The sequence below is a fragment of the Hoplias malabaricus genome, chromosome 7 (assembly GCF_029633855.1).
Source record: "Hoplias malabaricus isolate fHopMal1 chromosome 7, fHopMal1.hap1, whole genome shotgun sequence".
NCBI classification, from domain to species: Eukaryota; Metazoa; Chordata; class Actinopteri; order Characiformes; family Erythrinidae; genus Hoplias; species Hoplias malabaricus.
The window spans coordinates 40,552,200-40,568,804 of NC_089806.1; the positions used below are offsets into that span (position 1 = coordinate 40,552,200).

Here is a 16,605-nt window from a genome sequence, read left to right on the forward strand (position 1 = left end):
CACTCCCTTCACGGCCTCACACTCCGTACAGTTCCAGCACCAGTCAGAAGAGACAGACCTGTCTTTACTATAATTCATATTAACAATACAACAATTAATAACAGCATAATATTATAAAAATATATATAAATCCAAGCTATGTATTTTATTTCCCTCAAAATCCATGAAGAACCCATTTGCTTTAAGAAATCCACATTGTTCCTGTCCTCACAAAACCACCACAGTCTCCAAAACTGCAACGGCACAGTCTCTGACCTTGTGATGTAATTAATGTAATAAGGTCTTTTTTAAAGCCATTTTAGACCATTTCTCCTGGTCCCATCTTAATGAAGTTTTCACACAAACTCAAAAGGCAGCTCCTCAGTTCATAAAAGTTGAAAAATACAAAAAAATCATAAAAATAAAATAAAATAAAACTAAATAAATAAATAAGGAGATGCGTGGTTTTGACAGGACAGGGAGAGTATGGTGAACTTTCTCCCGCTCTGTTCTTCAAGATAATAGTATATTTCTGGAAATGCATTGGTTCCTATGCATCAGGCTCATGACCTACACGCATCTGTATTGGTCCAAACGTCATATCCTTTATACTGTATTATATATTACTGTTGTTTTGACTGGTTCTGTAGCTGCCGTCCCCTGCTGAACTCACCAAACCAACCATTAGCATTAGCTCCCCTTACACTGCCCTCAGAGTCCTGTGGTGTAAACTCCGCCCCTTTATTAGCTCCTCCCCCAGCCGCTACCGGAACAGTGCTGCCCAACGTTGGTCCAGTTTCGCTTTTCTTGCTCCAACGCCCCGTGACTCCGCTCCTGAAGGTCTGGACCTCCAGGAGCTAATAGCTATGTTTATGGCTTCATCTCAGCGAAGACAGTCAGTGTAGAGTATAAAATGAATATGCAATTATCTTCTGAGTAGTTACATGTAGAGTACCTACGATTTAACCCCTTTTACGCCAGTATTTTGGGTTTGTTAATGATGCACCGCCACCTAAAACGGGCTACGTACATACGAGAGATGTCAGTTCGGAAGTATAGCCAACTATAACTTTGTTTACAATGATTCTATAGCAACGCAAGAAGAATATCTTTAGAGATCCAGTGTCTTAGCTATGGTCTTGTATGGATAATTATTGCACTAGTCCACCAGCACTGATTTAAAGAGATTTAACCCTTTGCAGCTATTTGTCCTAACCTCCTATTTACTTGCTATTTCAAGTGACGTTGGCGCAAGAAAAAACGTAGCTACCACAGCTTCTAATGGACCAAGCACTGCTTCAGTAGAAACTCCTTACACAGTTAGCATTAACATTAGCATCTCACAGCCCTCCTTCACTGCCCTTAAAGAGCTAGACTGGCAGAAGCTGAAGTCTACTGGTAGCACTGAGACCAGCACCCCTCTGTAACTCTACAACCCTCACTCTACGAAAGATCCGGTGATACGAGGTCTGACACCCTCTGACGAGAACCAACACCAGCCTGACCCACGGTCCAGCCATGAGAACCCGGTACCGGTCATCCCCGAACCTCAGCGTCCGGACGCTTCTGGCCCTCGTTGACCCTCAGAGATGGTGTGGAACGGCGCGGACTGCGGCAGTGAGCGACCACACCTGCAATATCGAGACGAATACACACAGGAACCAAATAGCCACCCTTCTTTCTTTCTTTTTATCTTTAGCTGTCTTTCTCTCTCTCTTTCAGTGTCTCTACTGGGCATGTCTAGTGTTGGGGACACCCCAGCTTTACAGGATGGTTGGGAATTCAGGTTTGCAGTTAGAGATGGTGCGATACCGCCTTGTTTATTTCCCGAACTCTCCACAATCTCTTCAAAGTGTTGGGAAAATACGCAGTATTAGCCTTTCAGGTCAGATTTGTTACAGGATTCTTGTTACTGCTATTGGGTCATTGCCATTATACCCCTTCGGCATTGGGCACGGTGACCTTAGGCTCACATGCAGCTGATCAGGAGCGCCCCATTTCATTCCGGCTCTGTGTCTGTGGGGTCCAGAGTCGCCGGTTTATGCTCAGCTTCGTGCCTCCACTCACGTAACTAAAACAAGGAATGTTCAGGAGGAGGTCAGGGTGTCCCCAGGCTTTTGACAGGCCCTCTATCTGTCTCTGTATCTCTCTCTCTCTCTCTTTCTCTTTGCCTTTCAGACTGGAGGGATTCCTGTGCATTTCTGACCGCACACTTGCACAGTATGTTGAAGGACGGAGCACGGAGGTCCTACTGCTCTGTCATTTTTCTCGAGGCTACATCAAAGCTGCATTAGCTTTTCCTGACAATTTACATTTAACACCTGATATTATTGGATATTATTGATCATAACAACAAGCCTGGGCTTTAATTTATAGAAAATCACAGACACAATACTGGTCTGAACATCACGGTTCTCTCTGTGGTCAGTAAATCTTTATAGACAACAGTTTATAGGAATAGGTTTCTGTGAAAGGCCTATGCAGGTGTTATGAAGCCTCATGAAAAATGGCCTGCAGTAAAGTGTTACGGAAAGAAGGTTTAGTGACCAGTGGCTGGACTCTAACAGAGTGGAAATGCAGCATTTTTTTTCCCCTTTTCGATCACGTGCAGAGCGCCTTTACAACTCTTTTTTCAACTACGGACTTTAGCTACAGACTACGGAGATTTAGATCCTTTTCCTTTTCCTTTCATTCTCTATTTTTTTCCCTTTTGTAAATATCAACTTCTCAGATGGGGACGCTGCTGAGGAAACCCTTTACTTTTTTGGACGTTCATTTCAGCGACAGCCAGCGGCGGCGAGCAGCGGACGTCACGAGTTTGTCAGGAAAATGAAGAAATGAAAAAGACAAAAAACAAAACACAGACAAAAACATAAAGAAACAAGCATTTTATCCTTTCGCCGAAGAGGAACACGTCGGAGCTTTGGGGCCGTGACATTGAGTGTCCACCCTGGGTGTGTGCGGGTGTGTGTGTGTGTTTGTGTGTGTGTGTGAAAGAGACCTTGTCTGGGGCAGCTAGCAGGTAAACCTGCTCCAGTGACTGTTACCTCCTTTAGTCTTTGTCGGATATTTGATACCTTTGGGTTTCTACGATGTTATTTTTTTATTGTTGCTTTTGAAGAACATATTTGAGTTTGTTTGTCCACTTTCGTTTCTCACGGCTCAGTGTGTGGACCCAGGTTAGTGGCCGGGTTTCTCGAGTGGTCAGCTTTAGGGCAGCTTTGAAGACACCATTTAGTATTTTTCCAGATTCCATTTAAAGTGAACCTTGTCTCTCAAGTAAAGAGGATTTCTCAGATAGAAAGTTAAAGGAATCTTACTCCAAACTTGGTCTGTTACTTAAGACACATGTGGACTCTTACTTTGGCTTCTTTAGTTTTGAAGTGGAGCTATGAGACTCACATAATAATAAGATAATAAGAAAGTCAATGTGCACAAAGTGCAATGAACCTCTCGCTTGTTTCCCCCTGTGGAATTTAACAAGATAAAATCATCGTCTGTCTGTGGGGGACTGGTCCCAGGACCCCGTGCAGATTCCAAACTTTGCAAGTCAGTTTTATAAATTGGTGCAGTATTTTACACTTTAAATCATTACTAGAAGAGGCATATAATACCTAATATATTTGAAATGCTATGTAAATAGTTGTTATACTGTATTGTTTAGATAAGACAAGAGATAAGGTAATGCTATATCAGTCCCAAAGGAAATCACAGCTTCAGTGTAGCATACATATTGCACAAGAGCAGACCTAGTTTAGTCAAAATTATACCATGATGTTACAAAAACCATATATATATGACATTTATTGAGCATCATCTGTTCAGTCTAGAGTGCAGAATGGAAGTGACAGTGTTATAAATACAGCAGGTACAGTAACAACCGCACAGCTCATATCAGTGCATCTTAACGTCCTGGAAAGTGGAGCTGTACAGTGTTAACTCAGGCAGTGGGAGATAGCTCTGTCCCTTGGTGACTGAGATTGCTGCATGAGCAGCATTTTTGTACTTAAAATTTCTATCCTCAGTTGGTGGAACCTGCAGATATAGATGTGCTGACTGTACACATATAAGCTATGTTAGCTACATTAGCCTCAGCGCTCTACTGCAGAAGCTTCATACACCAAAACACATCTTGGCTGATTGACTACGTTTTTGAATTTAGTTGAAAACTATGTACTAGACATGGATGTAATTGCTTACTTAGGTTAGCAACAGAGCTACATGGCTAATAAGCTAGTTTAAGAGATGTGTACTGACTTAGCCTACATTACTAGCATCCTGCTAGCTCCAGTGCCATAACTATTATCTTTACCTCGTCTGAGGTAAAAATTGTGTAAATTTGTTTAAAGAGCCATTACTTTAACTTAAACCCAAATGTATGTGTCCAATAAAAAGGAGAACAAATGATATCTGGTGCTAGTTTGGGAGAAATCCTTCTTTATAACCACAGCAACAACAACAAAAAATGGCACTGCACTGTGTTCATTAGTATCACTGCCCTCTAGTGGTGAATAAGTGAAGGGCATAACCCACTTTGCCGTGGATATGCATTACGAGAATGTTATAATTATTATATAATTATACTAATCCTAATGATGAGGAAATGGTGGGTGTGCAGCTGACTTGAGACCTGTAAAACGACTGAGGAACACACACTGAGCCTAAAACCACACACAGCAGTTGAGCAGAAGGCACTGATCCCAGTTCAGCCTGACCCCTGTGCACTGATAGAGGAGTGGTTCATTTTATCTGAGCTGACCCCTGAACAAAGCATCACTCTGAATGACTCAATCTAATATTAGTAGAGCTTTTAAAAGATCAGCAGACTTTGCTTTTAACTCTTATTGACTTCAGCGACCCCTGGCCTTCAGTACTGCCCTGTAATGACCATCCGTCTTTTATCACTGGTCTTCTGTGGGCTTTGGAATACCAAGCCTTTTCTTCAAATTGGCAAACCAGCATATTCTCTCTCTCTCTCTCTCTCTCTCTCTCTCTCTCTCTTTCTCTCTTCTGCAGTGTGTTTGAAATTTGAAGCCTATCTGCTCCAGACAGAGGAGTAAAAACCCTATTTTTTTGATGAATTACAAACATATTTCAAGATAAAAATTAAAACATTGTATTCGTAAATTTTAATAATGACTATTTTAAGAAAATACATCATTATTTGAAGTTACTAAGTCAATATTTTAACATATTTCCAACAGGAGATGGTCTCATTCCTCCTCTAACTGACCGCAGTGCGCTTCAACAAAAACAGAGTTTGAGAAGAGTGGAGTGTCTCTTTGTGTGAACTCAAAGCGAGGTGAAGTGTGTGTGTAGGTGTGTGTATGTGTGTGTGTGTGTCTGGGTGTGTCTTCTGCTCGTTTCCCCGTGTGGGATACTAACCTTCACACTCTTCCTATGCAAACAAAAAAATGAAAAATGAAAAGAATAGAAAAGCAAAACTACCTGGAAGCTTTGACCTGTGCAAACACGCCTCAATTTCTGACCACAGAATAAGACCCCGACGCTTTCTTACGACTGAAACCTGCATTTTGTTTTTCTCAGTTTTTACCAACGAAAGTGGACTTTGTAAATTCAGCTGCGATTCTGAATATGACGATGTTTTGTTTATTTTTTTTAGTATACTCTATTGTTATCTAACATATTACAACTGTAAAAATTGGCATGTATATTAATTCTGTACAATCATATTTATTATCATCTCACCTGTATATATCAACATGAATAGAGTAACGTTTAGATATATGTCTCTGGCCTTTATTTTGAAGCTGGAGGTTTTGTGTTTTTCCTACAATGAAATCTTTTTTAGCCCCTTTTAGGTCATTATTTTTCTTGTTTTTTTCCTCTCTGACATAAGTCTGTAGGCATATCTTTCTGTTTTTGTTGTTGTTGTTTATTGCCAGCTTTTATATACAGAGTTGTACATAGGCACTGATGTGGTAGGCGCAGTGATTATGCACTGAACTCCATTACCCAGAAGGCACCAGTTCTGTAGGCTGAGCTACAGAATGCCATTAGCTGGAAAAGCAGCATGTGGCTTGTAGTTTTTAAGGGACTTTTTGCTTGTTGTGGTTTCCATCTTTGGCACTAAATACCGCCTTCCTGTGTTCATTGGATTGTCCAAAATTTGAAGTTCAAGTCACCGTTACAAACTCTCCACAGCCGAGTTTGCTGTAGTCAGAAATACAGTTAGTTATTATTTAGCAGTCTGCATTTGCCTTGGTAGCTTGCTAACATTTTTCCCAGTTGTACAAAAGTGCCTAATGCAAACAACAGTTATAGATCTAATAAAATAATAAAATTAAGTATATATTTCTTGGTTAACTATAAAAAAATACATCTGACAGATATTTAGCCAGTTAACTCACCTGAGATATGTTAGACAATATTAGCATCCATTTTATTAATGACATAGCCTTCCAAATTGTGTAACAAATGTGGTCATTATATTACATTCCTAATATTTTTCAAATATATTTCAGTGAAACCAGTTACAGAGTTCATTTTATACAAAAAACTGAGATGTATTTGGGAAAATAAAGGCTTGGCTTATGTATCTTGTAGCTAGCGAGTTAGCTAATCATATATATTTGGGATTTTCCTGACATATTTCATTAGATAAACTGACAGTGTGATCAGTGTTAACAGTGTTATTAAATACCTGTGACACAGCTGCTTACTATAAGAGTAAGTTGTCTTTAGAAAGAATAATGTATTTAGCATAATTAGCATTGGGTTTGCTAGCTTGCTAGTTAGCTAGTTTTCCACCACAGAAAATGTAAAAATTTCAGCCAATAGCTACAGATGTAATCAAATGTATGTGTAACTGGCAACTGCTGAACGTTAGCTGCTTAGATTGCTGTATAACCCTTAAAACTGTCATTTCACTGTCGTTAAAGATATTTAGCCGGCTATTGTCGCGTCAGAAATCAGGAATCCAAACTGTTCCCAGTGTATCTCTTGTAATTCTGACTTGAAAGGACCTTCCATGGCAATGTTAACGTTTCCGATTGCACATGAAGGCGGCGTGTGTCCAGAGGTCAGCGCAGGATACTGTCCTTTCAGCGATGGCATTTCAGCCTGCAGATCGTGCTAGTTTTTTTAGTCTTTGGTGTTTTCTGACTTTAATTTAAACTCACTCTGCCTTCTGTTTTTGGGACGGTTTGGTCTCGTTGTTTTTGTTTGAGGTTTTCTATTCAGGACGCATCCAGGTGGACGTCCTTTTTGCATTTCTTTTATTTTTCGTCTCTTGTTTGTCAGAACATTTTTTTATTTTTTATTTTTTTTAAAGAGCTGTACATAAGAACTCAAACTCTTGCTATGATAATTGTCTTTTAATGCACTGTTCTTGCTGAGATATTTAGTGGTAAATGAAAAGTATTTAATGTTTTTTATTATTATTATTATGTCTTGTTTAGACACTAAAGATATGGCAGTTATACGACAGCTAGACAGAGCTCTGTGAAGGAGCTTTTATGTAAATGTATAGAAATATAAAGCCTCCCAGTTAAGCGTACACACATTTGCGGTTCCTGTGTAGATCTGCACCCACTTCACACTCGCTTTCATACAGCAACGTGAAATCACCTTAAATCTGGCAAGTATTTCTGATATGCTCAGTATGAGGCGTTGTAAGTACTCCTAAGTATTCAACCTATTTCTAGATGCGTAGGTGATTTAATCCAGTGAAAGTGTCTTTGACCAATGGCAGATCCTTTTAAGACACTTTCTCTTCAGGCAGAATCTCTTAAAACAAATCGAATTGACATTAAATGAATCGAATGACCTTATAAAACTATTACTCATAGCGTCATATTGAGAAATATTAAAGATATTGACTAGATACGAACTGTTTTTACTTTAGAGAATCGTCATTTTTTGCACTGTATATTGAGATTTGCATGTTTGCCTTTCCTACACGACTCAGCACTTACTGCACCACGCCTGATACATTTCGATCGCACTTAACCGCTCCTTCCGCCCGTTACACGTTTTGCCTAAAACGACCATGTTTATGGACATCCACATTAACCAAAGAAGTTTTTTTGTTCCATTGCATGTAGCGCCATCTTTTTGTGTGAGAGTTTATAACGTTCATGTTTTCATACTTTTATAATGTTTTTTAAAGAGAAACACCGTTCTGCATTAATCTGTTTGATACTTTAGACGTGACCCTCTGGTGCAACCTGCTCGGGGTCGTTAGGCCTCCAACAGCATCTGAATATCGCTCTAAAAGAGATAGAAGCAGGTAATACGTGATAATCACTAATGACGATAATAGTATGTTAATAAACAGTTTATTGACTATAGTTGCTCTTAAAGTAACTTTTTTAAACGATAATTGTGTTGTTTCCAAATGTTTGCGCTGTAGTGTAGTTTACAGCTCCCTTTCGCTCACACTAAAAGTTTAAGAGAGTAAATGACCCCTCAAACTCAACACGCCCAATGTTTAGACGCCTCCAAACAAACCGTGGTGGGAAGTAAAGCCCTTAATCAACCTCCAAACCACAGGAACTGATATCCCTCCCTCCTAAAGCTGGAGTTTGATTTCCACTGTTATGAGGACGTTAAGATCCAGCTCCTGTAAGAGGCGAGGCGTTTCTAATGTGGCTTTCTGTCTAAAAACCCCTGGTTTGATTCAACATCATTGGCCTTTTACTTCATTTCATTCGTCATACACTAATGAACCCCTCTATCCTACATCCACTCAGTGATCGCTCCACTGCATTGACCGCTTCTCTCCCTCTGAGTGTGCATTTGTGTGCATGGCTGCGCAGATTCTCTGTAAAGCTCTGCAGACGCTCACAGACGTGACGTAGCTTTGGCACTAGCACGGCGCAGGAAAACCACAACCATCTCATGGGCTGCTGGTAGCTACGTTGTCCTTTGTTTCACTGTATAAATGACTGTTAAAAGAGAAAAAAAGTCATGTATATTTATTTTATATTCTCTATTGTAATAAAGATCCTTTTTTTTTGCTTCCTGCTGTTTTCACTGGGTGGAGGAGGGCTGCGTGTGTTAAACCGGGCCCTGAAGCCTTCGAGTAAGGCACTTCAGTCAAATACATCATTTGAGTCTGATTATTCAAACATGTTTTAATCAGAGCATTAGATTTAATCATTTCTGAGTAAAAAACCTGTTCCACTCCTGAAATCTACGGTGGAGTTACGCCCGTCTGCCACACGATGGCACTGTCACTGTTCTCTGAGCCCGAGTCTTTTCACAAACATAATGTTGAACTCGAGCAGGATCCAACAGATTTGACTGAAGCTATAAACCCCAGAAATTCACTGAGGACCTGAACATTTTGGCACTGCTCACAGTCACAGGAATGCTACAATACTGTGCAGTTATTGAAACATTGCTGTGGAGATTTGGTTGCATTCAGCCACACAGCACAGGAGAGGTGAGGTATTAATACAAAGACTTTTGAAAAAAAAATAGAGGCTCTTACTGGGGGGATTCCCTATAAATTCACTTGATATTGAAAATGTTGGATGAATAGGTGTCCACAAATTTTTGGTCATATAGTTTATTATGATTATTCATTCATTATCTGTAAGCGCTTTTCCAGTTCAGGGTCACCCGGAGGAAACCCACACAGACACAGGGAGAACACACCACACTCCTCACAGACAGTCACCCGGAGGAAACCCACGCAGACACAGGGAGAACACACAACACTCCTCACAGACAGTCACCCGGAGGAAACCCACGTAGACACAGGGAGAACACACCACACTCCTCACAGACAGTCACCCGGAGGAAACCCATGCAGACACAGGGAGAACACACCACACTCCTCACAGACAGTCACCCGGAGGAAACCCACGCAGACACAGAGAGAACACACCACCGTCCTCACAGACAGTCACCCGGAGGAAACCCACACAGACACAGGGAGAACACACCACACTCCTCACAGTATTTTGACTAAAATATGTATATTAATTAAGCTGATAATTGTTTATGTTAATGTGATTACTCATTCATAGTGTTTGTCCTCACACGGTTAACAACCAAAGAGCAGAACACTTAAACGTTATTAGAAATTCCCTCTATATGCACTCCTGGTAGTTAGCGTTTAGCTGTTGCCATGGTGATGCTAGGTGTGCGTCAGTGTGTCTTGGACAGAGTGGACAGTGTCGGTGTCAGTTTCTCTGCTTCTGGAATGCCCTGTCTCATGTGTCTGATCAGGGATTAAGGCGAGCAAATTCCTGCCCTCTACACATACACACACCCAGAGTCCACTGGAACCCAGCGGGCAGGAGACTTCTCAGAAAGCTTCACTTTCCCTGGAGTATTTCAACACTATTTACAGTAAAAGTGCTCATACTCCAGTGAAACCAAAACTCACGTACAAATAAAAACAATATGAGTAAATAAATGAGTATCAGGTCTCAAAGGGTTCAGAACCCAGGAACATTTCAGGACCTCCAGCGTCTCAGCATGGAAAATACGAACCTGTATTCAAATGCAAAAATATTTAAACATTTAAAAGGAACCCTAGGTAGTATTTTTAACCCAAAATTCCAGGTTTAAAATCATTGTATTGTTTCACTGACCTCTAATTGGGAGAACAGAGCCTCTGTTGTTGCTACTCTGGAATCAGCACTGTGGAATCTGCACTATGTAACATTTAGAGGGTAGGAAAACCACTGACATTTGCCAGTTTGTCATAAATATATCATTGAACATTCCCTGTTGTGGAATACACGCTCTCGAATGGCTCTGGGTTGAGGCAAGAACTAAGCCTCTCTCTGATGGTTTCAGTTCAAGACGAGATGAGAGCCAAGTGATAAAAACACTTTTCTCTGGGTTGGTCAAAAAGAATGAAGCCAGCTGAGGTTCCTAACCCTGTAAACACTCAGTCTGACAGCTCTGACTCATCATGCTTTCAGAGTATTTGTGAAAATAGTAGACATTGTTATCTCTAGGCCAAAGGAGAACAGGACCATCCAGATTGTGACCCGCATAAAGTTCAAAAGCTGGTGTCTGTCATGGTACGGGATGTTGCAGTGCTAAAATAAGAGGAAATGTTCATCTCAGCAGAGCTGTGTGCTTGAAGGAACTCAGTTTGACAGCTCTGTTTTGGCTCAGTAGATAGTTATCAAGCTTAAATGAGATATGCCTCCTCTGGATTTTCCCAGGGTAAACTACATCCTTCTGCCAAATTTGTGTGAGGAACGGCTGAGTTCTTCAGCCAATAATGCAGAGTTAAAACCCAGTAGACGTTCACAGTATGCTTGTTTACCATGTGCTTCATTAGTAAACTCTGATCTAATCCCAAAGTGTCTGCGGTTTCCTGATCAAGTCTTTACACAAATCATTCAAACGTATATCCTTCGCCGGCCAAATCTGCTCCGAACCAGTGCCAAGCAATTTTTTCCCCCACAAATGAGGAGAGGCAGAAGAGGCTCAGGAATATGTTCTTGCTTTGGGACTGTTCCTCACTTGTTGGATTCCTTGTCCTCCTCAGATGGGCGGACTTGCACTGAAGGCTCCAGTCCGTTCTTGCAGATCCAAAAGGAACATGTAGTTTTCTAGTTTACACATTATTTATTCACCTTAACAAGACCTTTGTGAGCTGAAATACATGAGCTACATCTGGGACAAACACAACAGGGGACAGTGCTGTGGACACCCAGGCCTGTCAAAATCACTTACAATGGGAACTGGACGTTAGACAGGTAAGAAAGTGGCCTTGTCCTGTGACCTTACCTGGAGAGGGGAGGGTGCATAGTGCATTGATGGAAGATGACACACCAATGAGCAAGAACCTGCAGGAAAACTAAATCTTACTTGGTCCTTTTCTACCAAAAGAACAATTTTGGAATCGTGGTACTATCCAGCAAACATGGCTTCCAGTTCTGATGGGAACCAAAGGATGCAGCGTTGCTTGGTTCCACAGTTGCAGAGGTTGAATTCAGAGCCAGAGCCAGTGATAAGCAGATAGAGTCATGATAGAGTCATGGTTTATCCACTGTTTACAGTAGATTCAGATCAGAGTGGTATACAATACACTTGTGGAAATGATGCTGAATAATGAGCCTTCATGCTGAGGTTGTTAAGAGTGAGAACAGCGAGAAAACACACAGATGGAGCATTTTCCTGTTTTTATCTCCCAGTTTTCTTTCAGAAATCAAATTTGATCAATGGGTCGTTTCCTGTTTTACGCTTTCTCATTTTAAACAAAAGGTCCACAGACTCATCCGCACACCATCAAAGGGCAATATAAACCACCGCAAACTCCACCTATCTTTACAGGTCTATGACCCTCTATTTGTGACACTGGCCTCTTTCTGGAGTTGCTTTAGCTTGACACACCTTTGGATGCCATCATGGTTCATGCTGGGAATGGACATTTCTAGTTTAGAAAATATGTCGAATGGTTCCAAATTTTTCAAACGGGGAAAAGGGCTGAGAATCAGTTTGTAACTAAAGATCTTAACGGGAAGGTGGTGTTATTGGTTTGCTTCATGTGTTGGACGTTTTTTAGCCTCATGTAGTTCCAGTACAAAACTAAACAAGAGAACAGAGGACATCAAACATTTCTTGGCTGATGGACCACGTTACGTTTTAGGGGGAATCCACTCTCTGAATGTTGGCTGCTTTGTGTACGCGGGTGGCCCTGGGCTGGGACAGTCTGTGCCGGACAGTAAGCTGAGCTGCAGTTCAAAAGCTTCATTGTTGGGAGGACAAAGTGTGACTCATCAAATACAGTGTGTGTGTGTGTGTGTGAGAGAGAGAGAGATACAGAGAATCAAAGGCAATCACGGCCTCCCACACACGTTCCAGGGAACCGAGGTCTGTGTGTATGTGAGAACAGGATTCTCAAGATTCAGATTTGCTGAGTCAGTGCTATGGTATACAGTGTGTGTCTTCTCCAGCTATATGGAGTTAATCACATTTCCTAGCACACTCTCTGGTTTCTCCCCTTCGCTGGGGGTGAGCTCTCTTTCCCTGAGCTCTGGGGTCAAGAGGTCACTCTGTGTGTGAGTGTGTTTCTATGCAACAGAGAGTCAGAGACAGAGAGAAGCAGAGAGTGTGAGTATTCCCAACACACACACAATGCCAAATGCCACGCATCCTCTCTGCCCAGTGAAGCCTCTGTGTGTGTGTGTGTGTGTGTGTGTGGTGGTTTTCCAAAAGGCCACCACTGTCTCTGGCCTCAGTTTAGATCAGATCTTAATGCTAGAGGTTCAGACGGGACATTACAAAATAGTCCGAACAAAACAGCTTAATATAAATCATGGAACATTTTTATGTAATAAACACTATTGAAGATTCATAACATACTGTCCACACTATTCACAGTCAGTGTTGTCCATATGAAGAAACTAAGCTACACACTTCGTTTATTAAACTCTTTAGCCTTGTGCATTTAACCCATTCAGCACATACATGTTGAAGTTATAAAGTGTTTCAGCTCAAACCGCATTTTGAATAAGGCCCAACACAAAGCAGCCAATCAGAATGAATGTCATTTACATATATTTGTATGTATTTATCTTTTTCTTAATTTTCCAGAATGATGACAACTGCAGTGGTCTATAGACTGTGTTATAAAGTCCAACGCTAGTCATCGATTAAACCCCTAAAACCCATCTGTGTTTATCTAAATTACATAGAATTGATTTCCATTAAAATAAAATAAAGTTTAATAAGTAACTTTACACCACCCTTATTCAGCAGGCATCGGTATATGAATATTCAACTAGTCACAGCTGCTGTGTCTGGTTTCAACTGCACCCCACAGGTTGAAAGCATTGGTTCCTTCGGTTTATGACATAGGAAACCCTGTCTTCATATGTAAATTTGAGAGAGTATGTTTTAATGCTACACTTTTCCAGTTGACTGCTTGATTCTAGCCGAGTGATCCCAAACCTTTTTTACAGTGCCCTGTTTTTGAAGATACAAACTATTTTTAAACCCCTCCCACCCCCTTCAAACACATATTTTGCTTCCAAACTCCACTTAATTCATACAAAAATACAACTTCTTAATTATTTATAGTGTAATTATTGTTAGTGACATGTATTATGAAACTTGTTCATTTGCATTGCTGCACCACCCCACTTTGGGAACCACGAGGGTGTATTTACAAACTAAAGAACTTGGTTGTCTCTGGAGGGTTGTCTTTAACATGTCCAAAAGAACGTAGTTGAGTAAAAAAATGCTAATTAATGATTTTGTGGAGCTGTGCAAATCTGTGCAGATTCCAGAAGATAATTTGTTTCCTAAGAAAAGCTAAAGTGAAATGTGTATCGTTGTTGTGATGGTGACTCGGTATCGAATCATCGACGGTAACGGTATAGTAAAACATCGTCCAGCCCCTGACTCCGCTCTCGCTCTGCTCCTCCAGCTCTCGCGAGAGGCGCTGCCTGTCCGACCGCCATATTGTGTGACAGTATTTTGGTTCGTATCCGCTGGAGAGAGAAAAGAGGGGCAGAGAAAACGCGAGAAAACAGCGGAGGGGAGTCGGAGTCGGAGGCGGGGGGGAGAGAGATAAACACACGGAGACGAGCTGTCGGAAAAGAGTGAAATTAACTCCCCGAAGCCGGAGCGAGCGGCCGGAGGCGGCGGCGGCGGCGGCGGAGGAGGAGCGGCCTCCCGAGCCTCGGTACAGCGGCGGCGGCGGACAGCGGTAAGACTCTCCGGGCTCCGGGCATGGGGGCTGGGACTTTCACCGAGAGAAACCAGGGGGTTAGAGACGAGGAGCACCAGTATATAAGGCCCGTTGTCCTGACAGCGCTGAAGTTGTACATCTCCCCTTTTTTTTCTAATTTTCCGACCCACCTTAAGTGGAGCTGCAGTTCCACCTTAAATGGTGCAGCACTTTATAGCCCAGGAGAAACGTCTCCGCTGTGGATACGGACTCGCAGACAGTGTCTTGGAAGATGGAGAAGCTTGACATATTTTATTACTGGATTATGCCACAGTTAGATTGCAGTTCCACCTTAAAATACGTACAGTTTACGGATCTTTTAAGGTGGAATAGAGAATAGAGACTCATTCAACTTAGAGATTCTCACTGGCTGAGACATACACATTTATCTATCCATATATATTTGGATTTGTCTGTAGGTGTGTGTGTGTGTGTGTGTGTGTGTGTGTGTTAGTCAGTCAGTGTAGTGGTGTTTATACACTAGAAGGCATATAGTAGTTGAAGTTAATAGTCAGTGCCATGGCTGAGCATTTTCACTTTAAAACACTCAAATGGTCAGATCCAGACACCCAGGGTTTCTTACATCATAAACCTAAGGAACCAATCCCATTCACTTACAGCGCTGGGCTCTCCAGTGGCAGCTGAGAGGTGGGTGTTTTTTGATGGAGATTTATTTCGTATTCATAGATCTGTGTGTGCACTGAATGAAGGTGTTACCTTTAAGCCACTTTTTGAATGTCCATCGCCCAGGTGCCGGTATGAGACGTTTCTTTTGGACTAAAAACCCTGTTTATTTCCATGCCTTGACGTTTAATTTAAAGCTTTTGCCGCACAGACTTATGGTGAGTCTGGTGCCTTTCACCACTTAATCCGATGAAAGAAATTTGACTGACATGTAAATGGACCAATCGCAATTTGCTATTTTGGCATGAGAGCCAATCAGAATGAAGCTGGCAGAATCCTGACAGTGAGGGCCAGCTTCACGCACTGAAATGAACAGTGTGTGGAGCGTCTGTGGCTGAGACTACCCTTGTCAAGTTACAAGTTGTTTTGATTTGAAGTTATAATAGTGAATATAAAGTTACCGTATATAGTCAGGGGTCAGAACATACACACAGCTTTCCCCTGCACCTTTGAGTTAATTAGAGTTTAACACGGGGAGAATAATATCGAAGGAGGCCACATGTTTACAAAGGAAGTGTTGTGTTGTGTATTTTATAATTGCGCTCAGAACTGTGCCAAACTATGTTCTGAATGCGGCAGTGCAGATCATGTAAGTCTAGTGGATGTATACTTATTTCCCCTTCACAGAATCAGCCTCTGCACACAGCTGTTGGTGAGGTGTGTTACTTCACTGTGGAGCTCCACTGTTTCACATTCCCTGTGTGTTTTCAGTGGTGAATGAAGTTCCTCATAGAGATTAAACTCTCTTGCATTGTGAAAATGATGGTGTCTCATAGTTGGTGCCCTGCTTGGGCTGCAGTCGGTGCGTCTGTGGTGTCATGCATGGGGTTGAATCACTTGGTTGCGTCCCGTTTTTTGATCCGGGATTATAATATTTAGTAATCTTTTGTAGTTAACTGGACTGTTGTTAACAGTTGGGCAGGAACAGAGGGGATGTGAAAGCACTTGATTGTCGTAATATTGTCTGGAGTTTAAGACCTGTACCAGGGTTATTGACTTTAAACCATCAATTTGCTTAATGCCGGACACTCTTCTTCAAGGAATTATATTTAATTCGGGCTCTAATTAATGTTTTGAATTGCTTATGAAGGCTTACTACTCAAAGGATGTTGTAGGATTTCACAGCACATTCTCATGAATGTTTATATCTGTATCTATTTCAGAGCATTCTACATCTGTACAAGCCTTTTTCCTTTGTTTTTTGTAGTCACTTCAATCACAGAGGGACAAAATGTAGTAGGTGATATTTAAAAAAAAGCCATAACTAGATA

General features: G+C 41.4%; 1 protein-coding gene across 3 annotated transcripts in view; it reads left to right on the forward strand.

The window, feature by feature from the left end:
* Nucleotides 1–14,398: 14,398 nt before the first annotated feature.
* Nucleotides 14,399–16,605, forward strand: part of tab2 (TGF-beta activated kinase 1 (MAP3K7) binding protein 2) — a 41,593-nt gene continuing 39,386 nt past the window's right edge. For all 3 annotated transcript variants that reach the window (XM_066677039.1, XM_066677041.1, XM_066677040.1), the window contains exon 1: nt 14,399–14,629. The gene's annotated coding sequence lies outside the window, so the exon portion shown is untranslated. The remainder of the gene's footprint in view (nt 14,630–16,605) is intronic.